The 14,094-nt window shown below is 45.2% G+C and overlaps 1 protein-coding gene across 1 annotated transcript in view; it reads left to right on the top strand.

Annotated features, from left to right (window-relative positions):
• The window catches only part of ST3GAL1 (ST3 beta-galactoside alpha-2,3-sialyltransferase 1), a 94,835-nt gene extending 87,717 nt beyond the window's left edge, over positions 1-7,118 (top strand). Inside the window, exon 8 of the transcript XR_004843199.1 lies at positions 7,081-7,118. The gene's annotated coding sequence lies outside the window, so the exon portion shown is untranslated. The remainder of the gene's footprint in view (positions 1-7,080) is intronic.
• Positions 7,119-14,094: the final 6,976 nt, after the last annotated feature.

Below are 14,094 nucleotides of genomic sequence, written 5' to 3'. Positions count from 1 at the left end.
CTTTCCCTGCTGCCAGCCTCTGGCAGAGGGGTGTAGAGAGGAACTAAGGGCCATCAGAGAAGCTTTTCTGGCACAGATGGGGAACCTGCGTGCTGCCAAACTCTTCACTATTGTTCAGCGTGCACCCTGCTGTTTGTTTGAGACCTGGAAAATAGAGCCTTACTGTGAAATCGTTAAAGAAAAAAATTAAAGCTGAGCATAGCAAAGGCAGGTCAAGCAACAGAATGAGCTGGTCCCAGCAAATGGGCAATTTTTGCCTTCCGTAACAGCTGATGGTGATGAACAAGAGTTGGTATTTTTTAATGGCTGTTGTTGTTTTTGGCTTAGTAACGAAGGGTATTATTAGAGACTGAGCAGAAGACAAAACCCAAACAAGACTTGCACTCTTTCAGGCTACATTCACAGGCAGCCTTTATCCCCAGAGACACAGCTAGGCCCCCCTTGGCTCAGCATACCATGGTCTATCATCCACTCCCAGCCTGCTGGGCCCCTGGCTCTCACCAGTGCTGGTCATCCTGCTCATCCAGCAAGCCTGTGTCCATCCATACTGATGGTGCTGAGTGCTTCTGCTCATTTCTTCAAATTTACCTCCTCTGAGTGACGCAAAGATTGGGATGTTGCAGGATCAGCTCCTTGCCAGAGCAACTTTGCTTAAGCACAAGCTATATTAGCTAAAAACACAGTTTCTAAACTTTGCAGGGACTTCATCTGCACCACAGGGCAAAGCTGTCCCTCTTCAGGAACACACATCTTCAAGGGTTTCCTCACATCCCTGTAAGAGCTCAGGATGCTCCAGCCAGCCATCGTAAGGAAGAACCAGCTTCTGAGGTGGCTCAGATGAACCCCTAATTGCAGCTAATACTGGCACCTTACTTGGCGGTCTTTCCTGCAGATGGCAACCAGCATGTTCTCAATTAAACCGAGCGACAGGCTGCAATAACAAGCGACAACATCAAGAATGACAGTGAGGGAGAGATATTGCTTGAGGTGACACTCCAGGCTGGATGGAGCTGGTTGGATGCAGGAGGGCTAACAAGCCATTCCAGATGAAAGAAGCCAAAGATGATATCTGAAATCACCCTTTTCTTACTCACAGATGAGCATCAGCCTGTTTGCCGTCCTGTCAAGCACGCTGCATTGCTTTCACTGTGATTGTTCCTGCAACGTCTAAGTCTTCCCTTTCCCTTCCAGCGTGTTGGACCAAAGGCTCAGCTGCCCCAGCATCCCATCTTTAATGAGTGTCCTGGAGATGATGCTTGAGGATGAGCACAGAGAGCAAGTCCATTAATCCTTCTCTTCTCTCTCAACCTCTGGCAGTCGACACACCAAGGAAGAGGTTATATTTCAATCTGTCCCATCCTACATGGTTTTCTCTTGCTTTTTTGACTCTGTACTTCAATGTTGCAGGTATTGAAACAGGTCTGAATTCTTCCCATCAATAGGGGGCAGTGCTGTCCTCACTGTCACAGCCCAGGGACACATGTTGCAGGAGGCATAAAGTGTAATATTTATTATTAAAGGTTGAGGCCTTTTTGGCACAGCTCTGTGTTTTGGTCTCCTAGTAAACCAACTTAAGAACTGCTGGGGTTACAAAAGCCAGAAGTTAATCAGTAACTCAGATGTTTATCACCTGCATATTTAACTATTTATTCCTCCCTTGCAATACCTGCCTGTTTTTGGTTTTTTTTTTTTAACCATCATTTAATGAGTAACTCTGGGAAGGGGATTAAATACACCTGTTCTCTCAGCATACTGAGACTTTTCAGTGGTGGCCATTTTGACTGTAAGTAGCTGTATCCCATATTCACTGACACATAGAAAGGAAAATTCAAGTATTTCTAGAGAAAAAGAATTCAGCCTCTTTGGTACAGACTGGTCCTTCCCACATCCTAGTCTGGCATGTTCCCAGCTTCAATGTTGTTCTGCTGGCATTCGTCCCCATGTACACCCTGGTAGTACTTTACGTCTTATATGCTCTCTTAACAGCTCCTGTTGTCCTTTTCTTCCCACGTGTTCACGTAGAACCACAGAAAAATTTGGAGCAGCGGGATCTCTGGAGGTCATCTGGTCCATATACCTTCCCTCTGCTCTATGCCAGTGCTTCCATTTACTGGGAGAGGAGCAAGGAGGTGAACAACTCTTGTTGTAAAGTGAATTTTGGATTAGGTACTTTCTATAGGGGAGGGCTCAGGGCTGTTCCCAGTTTTGTCATTGCTACGTGTGTGAATGTGGGTGAGTCAACAGCTCTGCCTGTGCACACAAAACCTGAAGCAATATGCTCTGTGAGCACTGCAATGGTAAATCACCTGAGCATGGAGTTTTTGGACACCTATGAAAGTGTGTTATTAAGGCAATATAAAATATTACTATCTTTTTATGCAATTCTTCTTGTACAAGGGATGTGCTGACCTCTCCGTGTCCCTTTCCACCCCATTGCTCTGCTTCCTTGTGTTTCATTTCTCCCCCAGTCCTCACTGTGCTTGGTTGCTTTTCTCTCTGCATGTTCGAAATGTAGCTCTTAAAGCAACTGTTAAAAAAGTTCCTGGTGTCAAAATCTGTGCATATTCATAACCCACACTCCTCACCACTGGTAATGTCATGCTTTACCAGGTTTAACTCCTTTTTTGCCCAGCAAAATCCCATCTTCCTGGTGAGGGCTGTCTTTGCCCCAAAGCTCCCACTCACCTGCATCACCTCCAGCAGAGAAGTCGGCTATGAACATGGGCCTGAGCACATTCAAATGAATGCCAGGGGTAAAAAAAAGTAAATGAGGGCAGCAATGCTTCTGCAGTCTGTATTCCTTGGTGATGTTGGCTGAGCCTGAAAGCACACAGCTGGATGCCAACAGCCCAGGCAGAGTTTAAAGGAGTGGTACTGGGAAAGGAAGGATGGATTGACAGACATATTGTCCATGAAAACTGAAAAACTCTGACCACAGAGAGCCAGAAACAACAAATCTGGAGCTCTGCAGGGCAACTTTCATAGTTGCTTTTGAGAGAAGAAACTCTCTTGACCTGGTAATGGCGTTATTACCTTCCTAACATTGATTCTGAAATTCCCCTCTCTCTTTCCGGTCTAAATTAAACACTAATTAAAGCCACCTATTGCAAAAACAGCCCTAGGTTTATAGTACTATTTATTAAGTTTCCTGAAAAGTCCCACCTCCTCAGTGAGACAAGAGGGAACAATATTTTTGTGTTATCATTTTTTGTTAACTCTGTCAGTTATATGCAGTGAGGTGAAGGAGGCAAAAGAAAAGAGTAACCAAGAGGGAGAGATCCCAGCATAAAAGGGGGGCAGTAATTTTTCACTTGTCATTTGCTGGAAGTAGACTAGTAATTTTGTCACAGGTAACAGAACAATAAAGAATAAGCAAAGCTCCATGCTCTGTGGCACAAACAGAATTCAATCTCCACAGAACGTGCCAAGAAAACCTGTGAGCACAGTGAGAGGCTAATGGTGTTGCATGGACGGGTCTTCCTTAGCATGTCTCCCGCTGACCACTCAAATGCCATACAAAGTCATTGGTCAGGCTGAAGACCTTTGGTCTTGGAAAAAACAAGCTTCATATGAAAGCCAAAGTCATCCCTGGACACAAAGTTTTCTTCAGCATTTTCCATAAGGCTTCAGGCAATCAAGAGAACTAGCCTTCTGCAGGTGCAAAGTGCTCGACTATAAAATACTGCATTCTCTGTTGAGGCATTGTCCAGCTGTAAAATGCTGCAGGGGCTCTCCAAAGTATTAAATGTTAAAAACTTTGCTCTATCTTCACATGTTTACCAACTGATTTGAATTTATTGTGGTAAGAGACAACAAGTGCATGCACGTTTATCTAAGTGCTGTACTCTGTATGCCATTGATAGCACCACGAAGTTTCTTCTGTAGCTCAACTGTGTTTTCTAATTGTATACCCAGGTGGCACCTCACTAAACTGAGGCATCCAAGCTTGAATTGGCAATTACTTTATTGTTTGCATGTGCCCAAAGCCATGCCAAAAGGCAGATCTCTTGCCTCACCATGGTGGTGCAAGTGACTGCACCTGCACTTTTGGTGGGCTTCTGGAAAAGGAGACATGGCGAATGCAAGACAGAACCAAAGGACAGCTAGTGCTCCTGGGAGTAGGCTGGGAGGTAGCACACTGACCTGTTTGGGTCAGTCACCTCACTCCTGCAACAACAGGAATTGTTTGGTAGCAGAAGCTGAGGCTCTTGAGAAGTCACTGGTGCCTGCCTACACTCCAAAGCAGACTGCTTGCAGCCCGCATCCCAAGCAGCTGCTGCTGCTGGTGTGTTTACTGTGGAGGCTCCCAGGTCTGTCCTCCTTGTCCAAGCTAGAGATCACTGCAAGGAAATCTACGGAGCATCTGAAGAGAAGGTGATGGTGCAGAAGCCACCCTCACAGCACTGCAGCTTACTTGCTCCTGCACTTCTGTGCAGGGATGGTGGAGAACCGATCACTCGTTCTCCTTTCCCATAGCAAAACCTGCAGGAGGAAATGAGAGGAGCAGCAGCGAGGAGACAACCTGGCCTGAGGCACAGAGAAACTGCAGGTGCCTGGGCCCTGAGCATGTAGCATCAGCCTTCCTGATGGCTGGGAAAGTTTAGTGGTTAAACCACCAACATTTTGACCTATTTAGTGATCGTTAACAAATTAGTCATGACTTTGTACATTTTTATCTACAAACACCTAGTGCTTGTGCAACCAATTAATCTTTTCTCCTCAGTTTATGATATGTCATTATTTCTGGTGGGTACCTGCCATCAAGGGATTGCAGGTGAGATGATAAGCACATACAGACTGTAGGCTCTCAGCGGAGGTAGGAGAATGGCTGGATGGCTTCAACAGCCAAGGGTCGAGACAGTAAATTCCCTGTGTCTTAGTTTCCCACTAATTCCCCACAGAGTTTTCCCAAATAGATATCCTTACACTGTAATGTGTTCTGAAATCCTCTGATGAACAGTGTTTATGGCAGAACCAGGTGTTATAGGCGCATATTACTTGCAGATCAGGAAAGCTAGTCTGCTGTGTTTGGGATGTTTTGCTTCATAGCTTACCTTGCCTGAAGACAGGTGTTCTTTTTATGTGCATTTCAAGAAAAGGCATTCTCTTCCAGCAACATATCAATGTGTTTGCATGGAAACAAATCACACCTAGACCCATAGTCAACAGATTTGAGCAGAAGCAACTTTTATTGCCATAGATCTTAGTTCTCAAAGGATGAAAGAGAATAGTTCATCAGAGGCTATGATGTGCTCAGAGCTCCTGCAGGTCAAAACACGCCAGGCAGCATTGTTCTTCTTTTAGCACTCAACTCAGAAACATCACATGAAAGGTGTGTGGGAACAGGGTATTACCCACTCCTCTGAGACATGATGGACGTGCTTGCAGGGAGGGTTTAGATGGACGTGCTTGCAGGGACGTGATTTTAGAGAATCAGTTGCTGATTCACCACTGGGATTTTTGTCTGGGTTAAAATTTTACTTTACTTTCCTAACGCTACACAACTCAGCCTGGACCTCACCAAGCCTAGCAAGGTTTATAATCTGCTAACCTTCAACTTTGCCTGCATTTTTCTCTTTGCTTTCTTTTCTGTGCTACTAATCATTGCTTTATTTCTGGAAAGCTGAAACCAGATGTGGGGAAAGACTGATCGGCCAAGCAACAATTTTCCAGTTCCAGCCAATACCAGACACAGATCTTCCCAACTGTGATTTACACCTACAAGGACTAAGAATCCAAGTGCAGGGGTCTGGAGAAGATTGCTCCTGATAACCACCTGAAGGGCATTTCTAGGTCCAGTTTTCATCCTCTTCCCCAGATCAGACACTCACAAGATCCAAGGCATTCCCCAAGCCGCAGTCTGATTTAAGCAAAAGTGGATTCTCAGCAGAAATTCAGCCTTGCCTTGGACTCCAGGCACAATTTCAAAGGTCTAATATAATTTTGGTATTTGTATATACATGATCTCCTCTGCCTGGTGAGGAGCCCTCAGATTGCCCTGTACATCAGTACAGCTTTTACCACCATTGCTGTTCCGGGAGGTGCACGGGGGAGCATGCAACACACATGCACACACGTGCACACGCACCAACAGACAGGGCTTTCACACTAGGTTTCTGAAGTCATCATTTCTCCTCATGTATCACTGTGATGAAAACCACAAACTAAGACCCAAAGGACATAAAAAATTCGGGAGGCTTCAGGTCACATCCTCCAAGACAGTTCTCTGAATTCCCAGATGCCTTTCACCTTCTCTAATGTTTTGCTTTATCCAGTTCTTCATATGGATAAGACAATGTCTATCTCTTCCCCCTCCTGCTAAGTGGTTCCTATGAATCTCTGTAGGTTCCTTCTCTCTTCTGTTTTAAAACTCCCTGCACTCTCCTGAACTCTTGTAGGGCATCTTTCACCCTCCAAACTGCCTTCCAGCACACAAGGAAAGGAAAGGATAGAGTGACTGTATCAGTGTACAAAGGAAAACCAATGGACGTCATCTATCTGGACTTCTGCAAAGCCTTTGACATGGTCCCCCCACAACATCCTTCTCTCTAAATTGGGGAGCTATGGATTTGATGGGTGGACCATTCGGTGGATAAGGAATTGGTTGGATCGTCGCATCCAGAGGGTAGTGGTCAATGGCTCGATGTCCGGATGGAGACCGGTGACGAGTGGTGTCCCTCAGGGGTCCGTACTGGGACTGGTGCTGTTTAATGTTTTCATCAATGACATAGACAGCGAGATCAAGTGCACCTTCAGCAAGTTTGCAGATGACACCAAGCTGAGTGGTGCAGTTGACACGCCAGAAGAACGTGATGTGATCCAAAGAGACCTGGACAAGCTCGAGAGGTGGGCCTGTGTGAACCTCATGAGGTTCAACAAGGCCAAGTGCAAGGTCATGCACCTGCGATGGGGCAATCCTTGGTGTCAATACAGGCTGGGGGAAGAAAGGATTAAGAGCAGCCCTGCTGAGAAGGACTTGGGGGTACCGATGGATGAAAAGCTGGACATGAGCCGGCAATGTGCGCTGGCAGCCCAGAAGGCCAACCGTACTTTTTAGGGCTGGAGCACCTCTCCTATGAGGACAGGTTGAGAGAGTTGGTGTTGTTCAGCCTGGAGAAGAGAAGGCTGCGGGGAGACCTGATTGTGGCCCTTCAGTACTTAAAGGGAACCTATAGGAAAGAGGGGGACAATCTTTTTAGCAAGGCCAGCTGTGACAAGACAAGGGGTTTTAAACTAAACCAGGGTAGGTTTAGACTAGATATAGGGAAGAAATTCTTTACAATGAGGGTGGTGAAACCCTGGGAGGGGTTGCCCAGAGAGGTAGTGGAGGTCCCATCCCTGGAAACATTCAAGACCAGGTTGGATGGGGTTCTGAGCAACCTGAGTGAGCTGAAGATGTCCCTGCTCCCTGCAGGGGGGTTGGACTAGATGACCTCTAGGGGTGCCTTCCAACCCAAAGCATTCCATGATTCTGTGATTCTATGAAAAGATGTGTGACCACACTGCTTTATGTGTGGGTAGAATGAAGTCATCACATTCGATGACTCAGGTTGCACCTCTAGCCAAGGCAAGAGGCTGTTTTGTCATCAAGGGTGGCTACGGAGAAAAATCTTGACCAGCTTCCTCATACCAGAACCATGCCTATAACCTATGCAGTGCACTTGTACTGATACTCAAGACAGCACAGCACACCACAACTCAGAGCTAAGAGATTAAGAGTTAGGATTATTCGAGACATAAACTCTTTTAAGTCACTTCTGAAAATCCCTTCCTTGAAGTCTGCAGGCCTGGGGTCAGGAGAGAAGAAAAAATCTGTCTGAGCACATGACAAAGGGGAACAGAGGTGATGATCTTCTTAAGGAAATGAGCGTGGACTAGGATATAGGCCTCTTAGCCACATAGGGATTGTACAGGTGCCAGTAGTAAACCAAGAGTACCACCCTTCACACACAGACACAGTAGTACAATCTCCTCTTTTGCTGCTATTTGTAATATCCAAAAAATGAAAGAAAAGCTTGTCTTTAATGGTCTGAACACTCTTGCTATTAGAAGCTAAGCTTGGACCTGCCTGGGATTTGAATGGGAAATCCCTGCTGTGGGTTCACACCAAAGAATTACGGTTGATCATGCGGTAGAAAAACCGTTGAACAAAACTGAATAAGCTGAAACGTTCTGTTTGGCACGATCTTCACAGAGCAGCAAAAATAATATAATGGTGAGGAAAGACCTGAACCCCAGACTGTGCTTCCTGATGGGTCATAACTAGTAGGAGGGTCTTGCTTTAGCAGCAGGGAGACTGAATATGGCAGAGAAGACAAGTAAGGGATTTTTGAAGAGCCTGAGGAATTAGTAACATATTGTAGATTTGATTTTAGATTGCGTGGAGCTCTCAGTTTCAAGTGGATCAGCTGTGATTTCCCATACTTCAGTGTCTTCCTGGCTTCTCCAAACCTCAAATATGCTCCATCCTCAAACAGAGCATACCAAAATTACTGATGCTTCGACATGGTGCGAGAGGATGTGCCTCTTCTTACATCTCCAGCTCTACCTCTTTGTATGCTGAAAGAAAAACAGATGTTCTCTGGATGAAGCTCATGTTATTACCACTCTTGGTGCTGGCCTGAAGAAAAAATCATTTTTACTGAAAAGCAGAGATCCTGTGTGAGTTGGGATGGGAAGTCTTGGCCTTGTGACCAGACTAGTTGAGTAACTGGATGTTACTGTAAGTCAGAAATGACAATAGAATACTGAATAGCAGTCAGTGGAGCTCAGGCTGAAGCCCAGGTTTCCCCTTTGATATACAAGTGCCCAAACACATAACTATAGCACCAACTCCACCAGTAAAGCCCAAGACAACAAATTGTATTAATTCAGTTATTGGCATAAAACTTCTGTTTTAACAACTTGTCTGAGGAGCTTATCAGTTGCCAAATGTTTTCTTTCCTTTTGTTTCTTTGCTAAAGCACTGCAGGGCCCAGCTCAGACCGGTTCCCCAACCAGACAAACCCTACCAAAGGCTGTAAATCAGCAGTTGCTCTGGAAGCCAGTGTCAGAAAAGGCACTGTTACACAGCAGCGTGATTTCTTTTAAATATGCAAGTAGTTTTAGCCTAAATTATGCCTGAAAAAGGTCTGTTGGAGAGGAACAGCACTTAACCAGGTTATGGAGAGCATCAGTCTGTGTCAGCATTGCCAACTCTGCTTCTGGATGCCAGATTTTCCCAAGACAGCTGCAGACTTAATACCACCTAGCTCCTAACAAAGTACTTTACATACCGCTTCTACCCCATCCTTCAAAAAGTCCATTCAAGAGGACAGTTAGGAATGCCTTTCAGAGGATGTCTAGCTGAGGTCTCTTTAATATATTCCATATTTCACTGACATGCATATGAGAAATACACTCTACATCTACAGCAGAATTCAGGAAATACTAGGACGCAAAGATCTGTACATGTAGACTGGGGTCCTTTAAATGACCTATGAATATGGAGGAACAGATGCTTCAGGGAATTACCATATGAATCCACGGCATGCACAATACCATACAAAAAACGCTAGTTATGATGATTATGTCATTTTTGTAGAAACAAAACCTGCATCAAATGGGCTAGAATAGCACTATTCAAATCCTTCAGAAATGCAAAGCTTCCCCAGTGTTAGTTGTTAGAAGGCTGACCTTTTTGCAATGTAAATAATCTCTGGAAGGATAAAAGATATAAAATACGGCCCCAAGATTCTCAGTCTGCACTGAGAGTCCCAGCTAGGATTAATTAGTGTTCCTGTAAATAGAATTTCAGTGACAGACAGAGAAATGTTTAACCTTCAGTGTAACGAAGGCTGCAGGTTACCTGCACTAGATGTTCTATAGCAGATAAATCTAGCCTACAGCAGGCTTTCTCACAAGTTTTCTGGCAGCCATGCTATTTTCATCCCTTCTAAGAGCTCCCCCCAAAGAAAGTGAAAAACTGTGTCAGGAGAAGAAATCCTTCTCCTCGCTCTGGCCCTTCTCTGCAGGTTCAACTTCCATCCAGGCTCTTGGAAGTGCCCCACATCCCCGTCCAGCTCAGCACCTTGCACTATGGGTGCTGAGTCCAGCCAAGCAGGTCCTACCACCCCTTCTAGCATGGAGCATCCAACCAAGCCCAGCTGTGATGGAACGAATCACTTCTGCGGACACTGTGTAGTATGCTAAAAATGATGCTGTGATATGAAATCCCAGCTTTTTGCCCTCCCTGACAAAACTCCAAGAGACTTCAAGAGCTTTTGGTTCTCTGCAGTGAGGCAAGAATGCAGTATCTTATCCAGCTTTTTGTGAAATATATAGCAAGAAGGTAAGTTCCTAGAAGACATTTCAAAACATCCTTCCAGGTGTATAATTTTCCATCAGACCCTACAGGATTTATGCACTGAGAGCAATCCTTTGCAATTCAGTGCAATGTTTTCTTTGAGGTCCAGCACCTTGGCCTCCCACCCAGGGTCTCTGTCTCATGATTTTTCCCATTGAAAACAGGCTGGGCCTCACCTGCTGAGGGCTGGGCTATTCAGGACCCCAAGTTCATTCCTGAAATAGTTGTTGGGTGGATCAAACTTATCCTGGGGCCTATCCTGCTTGAATATGTAAAGGATTCCAGTGTTATCTGGTGTGGTATCTGTAGGATACTGGCTTATGCTCTCCTCCCATACCTTATCTGGGATTTCCTACTCTCTGAGAGCAGCCAGGAAGATGCTGGTGGTGCCATATTACTGAGGGTAGTGCCTCCCTCCAGTGACTGCTTCCCATGAACCCCATTAGGATGGGATGTGTCCACTAGCATAGACTCCTAATCCAGCCTACCACAAACAGTCTACCAAGAACATGGCATTAAATATTAATTATCATTAATTTCTTTGCACTCTATAGGAGAAATATCCTTTTTGGGGTGATGGTTGTGAAAAGGGGAGTGCGTGTGTGTCTGTACGCACACTGTGGGAAGTGTGCATATACCCTGCACATGCAAAAGACCTCAGGTACTGTGTGGTTGTGATCACAAACTGCTGGTAATCTTCTGAGAAATCTTCATCTTTCATGGGAAAATGCAGTTGCAAATAAATTCAAAATGTATCCTAGGAAAGGGTGATTAAAGAATTTGTCATTTCAGACATAAGTGCCAAGAGAAAAAAGCCCTTAAGCATCACCTCAAATGAAAAGTTTTGTTTGCTTTTCCAACAAAAAAATCAGGATTCCCACTTCCAAATGGACATTTCTTTTATAATTCAGACCTGTTTTGTGGAGATGAGGTTGCGTTGTGCAACACTTGAGCAGGTCTCAGGATATCCAGGGACCTTTTCCCCTGCTGAATTTTGACCAATGTCTTTAGCAGAGACTTCCCAGAGACCTGGCAGACCTCTGGGTGGAACCTGTGTCAGAAAGGAGAGGAAGTGTTCTGCAGCCCATTAGCATGGAACAAGCATGAATGAAGAGGCAATTGGCGTGGAGCTGGAAGAGAAGCAGAATCAGGACTGCCACTGGTGTCATGGCAAGTTCCTGACTCAGCCCACCTTGCCCTGTGGAGCAGGACATCTCTGGGCAGGAGCATGAAGATAGGATGAAAGACGATGGGGAAGGCCAGGCAGGACAGTGATCAGTATACAGAGAAGATCAGCCTTGCAGCTGTGTTTAGAGGATGTTGGAACAATAAAACTAGCCTAAGAGATAAGGCTATAAGTGGACATGCCCTTTATCAGGTTAGTTGACACATCTGGAAAAGGCTTCTGGACCTCAAGGCCTTCTCCAGGTTGATGTGGTTTACCCAACCACAGCAGGTGGAAATATCCCCTCTTCATACAGACTTTGTCTCACTCATATTCAAAGACCTGCATGGATGTCACATCATTTCTGAAATGACACTGACATCTGTAGCCACAGAAACTCTTAAGAGCTCATTCCCTACCTAGCAATGAACACTCCAGCATGGCCGTGCTTGGAGTCTTCAGCTGGTTTGCTTGCTTCCCACATTGTTTTTATTTATTTGTTTATTTATTTGACTAATTATTGATTTTTCTCTTCCTAAGCTCTAAAATAGACCTGAAAAATCAAATGGCAGAGGCACATTGTAAAACATAAATCATACACCTGGTCCTGTTGCCTTTGTGGGAAACAAGGCAAAAGGGGTAATCCTCTGGGACCCAGGGATGACCCATCTGCCTGTCCAACAATGCAAGTGATAATTCCGCTTTTGGAGGAATGCAAAACCTGAAAGATAGCTGTAGCTGCAGCTTTGCTGTCCTAGCTTTAGGGGTATTTTTTAGACGCAATCAAACAATCCATCCAGTAAGTAAAACTTGTGACTTGCTTTCTCCCACTCACCCTCACCAGAGCCAACAAAGGGTATAATAATGTTCATTGTTTTGGTTAAAAATAACATGGGGGAAGTGATACTTCCCCTTAACTGAGTCAGCCTGAGGCAGCTTTTTTAAAAGAACGGTGAATCGTGTTACAGGACCTTTCAGCTTCTGAAAAATGCAGTGTGAGGTCTCAATGAATGTGTGTCCACTCCCAACAGGCTTCTCAGCAAAGGTCAGCAGGCAGAGCGAGCAGCTGTCTAAGGTTTCAAAATACTAGTGTCCTTCAGGAAAGGTTATCTTTGGTCAGACCCTGACAGTTTGGAGAGGACGATGGAGCCCCTGGAGGCAGCGCTGTCCCAGTAAGTGGTGCAGTTGAGCAGTTTGGTTGGGTAAGCAGTGCGAGCTTTCGATTACAGGCTGGTGTTTGTTTGCACTGAGGCAGCGACACTGACTCCTGTGAACCTGGCTTCTGCTCAGATTGGAGTCCATCTGACCTTGTTTCCTCCCTCATCCCTTCCCAGCTCAGGTCTTTGGGGTGACAGGGCCAAGTTGCAGAACCTGCAGCTGAGTTGTGGCATTTGAAATCCATCCTCGAGTTTTAATTTTCTGCTATCTTGTTCATGCCTCTCAGTGTCACAGCTGCACAACCATGTTTGTTTCCGCGCTGAACAACGTGCTCCCTGCACACAGCTCTTTGCAGAAAGCTGTGTCGTTACTATTATGGCCACTATTAAAACATAAAGGAGAGATAAAGACCTATGTTTCAAAGCGACAAAGGAACAGGATGGCAGAAGCACACAAACGGCTGAGTAGTTACGACGTATTTCTGGATAGATCCTCTTATCTGAAGTCAAATTTTCATGTTTACACTTTGAACTCTCATAAATGCCTGCTGAGCAGAAAGCAAAGTACAATAAAGCAGTACTTAACTTCAGGACGGTGTTGACCAAGCTTTGCCATATCCCCAGGCAAATTGCATTGAGTGTGCCCGAGAGTTCCCATAACACAGCAATCTATTACAAACGATGATGAGAATTTAATCAATAACTGATTTTCAAGGGGCTTTCAGCAGACATCACAAATCACCACTGATCTTTGCTCAAGCACATGACTGCTCAGAATAAACACATGCAAGAAAGTGAGTCCAAGTGTGCTAGTAAACAGTGTCTCCTGAACAGTAGCAGGAAGAGTAGTCTGTATCCTGGTCGGTGTCAAGATGGCAGCTCTAATTTTGGAGATGTGCAAGGGGAAATCAGCAGACTTTGGTCCCAAAAGGAGGAGGTTCAAACCTGTAGTTAGCATTGTTTTCTTCACAGGTTCGTTCAGGATCTCAGTCAACTCCTATTCCTTTTGCACAGGTCCCTTGAGTTGTGGCTACAAACACACATCTTGTGAAGGAGAAGCTTTCCTCCCCTAGATACACATGGGGTACATTTAGGGTCCATCAGTTCTGTGGATTTCCACCATTGATGAAGGCTTGGTTGCTTGTTTTCCTTGTGTGGTATTTTTTTCTATAACCTTGTGTGGTATTTTTTTCTATGACCCACCACTCTCCCCATGGTGCTCTTCCAAGCTGTGATCACTGTAAACAGGTAATGTTCAATCTGTCTCCATTTTCATCATGATGCAGCGGAAGGAGCACCAGGCTGGGGTCAAGGAGGCATGGGGAGCTTCTGGAAGCAGCTTGGAGCTATAACCGTATGTGAAAGCCCCAGTGGCTGCTGTTGCTTGTGGAGACAGGACTGTGGACTTGGAATGATGAGCAACCAGA

This window comes from Egretta garzetta, unplaced genomic scaffold, assembly GCF_000687185.1.
Source record: "Egretta garzetta isolate BGI_Z169 unplaced genomic scaffold, ASM68718v1 scaffold50, whole genome shotgun sequence".
Taxonomy (NCBI): Eukaryota; Metazoa; Chordata; class Aves; order Pelecaniformes; family Ardeidae; genus Egretta; species Egretta garzetta.
This window is presented reverse-complemented; position numbering and strand designations above follow the sequence as displayed.